The sequence below is a fragment of the Triticum aestivum genome, chromosome 6A (genome assembly GCF_018294505.1).
Source record: "Triticum aestivum cultivar Chinese Spring chromosome 6A, IWGSC CS RefSeq v2.1, whole genome shotgun sequence".
NCBI lineage: Eukaryota > Viridiplantae > Streptophyta > Magnoliopsida > Poales > Poaceae > Triticum > Triticum aestivum.
Window position 1 is genome coordinate 449,962,668 of NC_057809.1, and position 4,194 is coordinate 449,966,861.

Sequence of the window (4,194 nt, forward strand, 5' to 3'; positions counted from 1 at the left end):
GCACGAACTCTTGGGAGGAGCCCTCGGTGTGGACCCCAGGGGGGACGACCCACACCTTCGTGACCCGGCGGCGCCGACGGCGGCGCCGTCCGTGGCTGCCAGCATCAGCTCCTTCGGGGCCCTCGACATGGGCGTGCAATGGAAGCGGGAACCCCGGCGGCGCCAGCTCGCCCCAAGGCCTCGACACCACCTGAAGGGCCCCCTCGTCCGTGCCACGGCGGACGGGCCGTTTCTTCGGCGGGAGTGGGTTTGGTCCCTCTCGGGGGGGCCTGTCCCTTCTCTGCCATCGAGAACCGGTGGAGCGGAGCCATCGCGGCAAGACGGAGCAAGAATCGGGAAGAAGGAGGAGCAAGGAGGGATGGACTGGAAGGGCGTGCGCCATTCCGTACTTATAGCCGACGAAGGCCAACCGCCGACCTCCATGATCACAGGTAATCATGACCCGTTTTGCATGCAGGGACTTGTCCAATCCGTGCAGTTGTCGAGGCATCGTGGGGAAGTGGAGACGCCCACGTCCAATCAACCGCCACGCGGCGCCCAAGGCCGCAGGCTGTTAGGGCCCGTGGCGCTTCGCTCTTGCCCTTCCGCCTCCCTGCACGGCCAAGTCCGGGCGCGCCTTGGGACCGGGGGCTACTGTCGGCGTTCTGGGAACGGGGGTCCCCAGACTTGCCTGCCTACGGCCTGCGGCGTGGCTCAAAAGGGGGCCCATCACGGCCCGTCTTCACCAACACAAACCCAAGACCCTCGCGAGGGGCCAAGCCTCGCGGGGCGGACGACGCGGAGCTTCCTCAGGTACGGCCTCGTCAGGCTGGCTCACGAGGAGGCGGAGAGATCAAGGCGGGGTACCTCACGAGGTGCCCGTGACACAAGCCATGACGACTCAGGTCGCCAGGCGGGTGCCAGCCCGCGCAGCGTCCTCCTTCCCTCTTTGGTGCAAAGGGGGCAAGCACAGCCGTGGAGTACCGAGGCATCATGCAAAGGTTGCCATTTCAGTGCAACGAGACCAAGACCAGGAGGACTATGAGATGGAGGTCATCGTGGAGCCCAAGACGGCGTCATCACCAGAGCTTTGCGCAGGCGAAGACTACTTTTGTCAGGATAGCTGATACTTGCTGTCCCCCTTCAAATTAGCTCGCCATTGTTGGCTCCCTTCCCGCTCGATATTTGGGAAGAGGACCAGGGCCTCTATAAATAGGACCAACCACCCGCATAGCAAAGGAAGAGGTCGATTAGCTGAGGGCTGAGGAGTTCGGTCGGTTGGTTGAGAGAGAGAGAGAGAGAGAGAGAGAGAGAGAAGAGAAAGGTGACTGAACTCCACCCAGCAGTTCATCGCTCCAGCCAAGAACAGGCCCTCGCGAGGCCTTTCTTCCTTGTATTGTTCGCCATCATCAGCCCAAGAGGCAATCCACACACCACACACTGGAGTAGGGTATTACACCACAACGGTGGCCCGAACCAGTATAAACCTTGTGTCCCTTGCGTTGTTCTTTCCGTAGTTTAGACCCTATCATGGCGGAGGGGTGCAGGTAGGTAGGAGGCGGAATCTCCGCACGCACCCTAGTGTTCGAACCTCAAGGGTCTACCGGAACCTGAAATTCGACAGACTTGACTTGGCACATGTTCATGCATGTAGTTGAAACAAAATCAACATAGCCTTCACGATATTTATGTTCATGGTGGATTATATCCTACCCATGCTTGCATTCGGTGTTGATTAATTTTAATGCATGTTCATGACTATTGTTGCTCTATAGCTAGTCGCTTCCCAGTCTTTTTCTAGCCTTCGCCTGTACTAAGCGGGAATACTGCTTGTGCATCCAATCCCATAAACCCCAAAGTTATTCCATATGAGTCCACCATACCTACCTATATGCGGTATCTACCTGCCGTGCCAAGTAAATTTGTATGTGCCAAACTCTAAACCTTCAAATAAATATCCTATTTTGTACGCTCGAATAGCTCATGTATCAACTAGGGCTGTCCATATCTTCCATGTTAGGAGGGTTATTCTCAAGAGGAGTGGACTCTGCTCCTCACTCACGAGAAAATGGCTGGTTACCAGGATGCCTAGTCCCATGATCTATGCAAACTAAATCAAAATAATTGCAAACAAAACTCCCCCTAGGACTCTTGTTAGTTGGAGGCACTCGTTGTTTCGAGCAAGCCATGGATTGATGCTTGTTGGTGGAGGGGGAGTGTCAGTGTCAAAACCGGCGGATCTCGGGTAGGGGGTCCCGAACTGTGCGTCTAAGGCGGATGGTAATAGGAGGCAGGGAACACGATGTTTTACCCAGGTTCGGGCCCTCTTGAGGGAGGTAAAACCCTACATCATGCTTGATTTATTCTTGATGATATGGGTATTACAAGAGTTGATCTACCACGAGATCGGAGAGGCTAAACCCTAGAAGCTAGCCTATGGTATGATTGTATGTTTTTTGTTATGTCCTACGGACTAAAACCCTCCGGTTTATATAGACACCGGAGAGGGTTAGGGTTACACAAGGTCAGTTACAAAGGAGCAGATATCCATATTCGTACTGCCTAGCTTGCCTTCCACGCCAAGTAGAGTCCCATCCGAACACAAGACGAAGTATTCAATCTTGTATCTTCATAGTCCAACAGTCCGGCCAAAGGATATATTCCGACTGTCCGGAGACCCCCTAATCCAGGACTCCCTCAGTAGCCCTTGAACCAGGCTTCAATGACGATGAGTCCGGTGCACAGTATTTTCTTGGGCATTGCAAGGCGGGTTCCTCCTCCGAATACACCATAGAAGAATTTGAATACAAGGATAGTGTCCGACCCTGCAAAATAAGTTCCACATTCCACTGTAGAGAGAATAATATTTCCACAAATCTTAATTTGCTGACACATTTTGGCAACATGACATCATGCCATGGTTCGGTGATTATTCGAACCTTTTTCTTCAACCAACTCCACACACAACGCGAGGCGGTTTCTTGACACGTCTTGTCAAAGCAGAGATCATGTTCCCCTAATTACGAGATTCTCATCAATACGGTCGTGGGTAACCCAACCGTGTCTAGGCCTCCTAGATTATAGTCAAGTCCCAAACGGCTACGGAGAGTACGCTTGATATTCACCCTCTTTATAAAGGGACAAGGCTTTTACTTTTTCCCTCCCGTGCTCAATCGAATCCTTCCCCCGCCTTGAGTTCTAACACCCAAAGCCTAGGTCAGGTGCTTCGGACCTTCAATCATGTCCGGATCTAGCCTTCAAGGTTGGTGGATGCCCTCCTCTGTTACGGAAGAGGATATCAAGAAGTTGAGGGAGGCCAGATACCTGACCGCCGAGGTTTCGCATCGGCTGCCCGCCCGAGGACAGGTCGTCCCTACTCCTGAACCCAACGAGAACGTTGTGTTCATCTCCCACTTCCTCCGAGGTCTAGGCCTCACCCTGGATCCCTTTGTTAGGGGTTTGATTTCTATTACGGGCTAGATTTCCACGATCTAGCCCCGGACTCCTTTCTCCATGTCTCGGCATTCATTGTCGTGTGTGAGGCCTTCCTCCGCATTATCCCTCACTTCGGCATGTGGCTCAAGACTTTTGACGTGAAGCCAAAGATGGTCGAGGGGCAGTATGCAGCATGCAGAGGCGCATTAATAAGCAAGATAGGAGGAGCTCCGTGGCCAAAAGGTTCCTTTCCAGAGGTGTCCAGATTATGGCAACGGGAGTGGTTTTACATCACATCTCCCAGAAGTGCCAAGTGGGTGGCTGCCCCTGCTTTCCGCTCGGGCCCTCCACCACAACTGATGTCATGGATTAGCAAAGGACTAAGCTGGGGTCCAGCCAAGGACGTGCCTATACTGCAGAGCCGCATTCAAGATCTCTTCGAAGGAGATTTTAGTCTGGTTACGGTGGTGCAAGTCATGCTGGTTCGTCGAGTCCAACCTTGCAAACACCGGCCCCTCCGCATGTGGGAATTTAACCTAGAAGGGCCGCACACTATTCAGAATTTCCTCGGCCTGACGCACGAGGAGATGTACAAATCATTCTTCGGACCCCAAGTAGAGTGTCCGGATACTACCGAGGACGTGGGCCTGAGCAGCAATCGTACCACCGACCAAGTAAGTAATCCTTTAGCCGAACACACCGTCTTTCATTTACCATGACGTCATTCTAAGAAATTGCTCTTTGACCAGGACTGGCTAACAAGGGCGAAGATGATTCGGT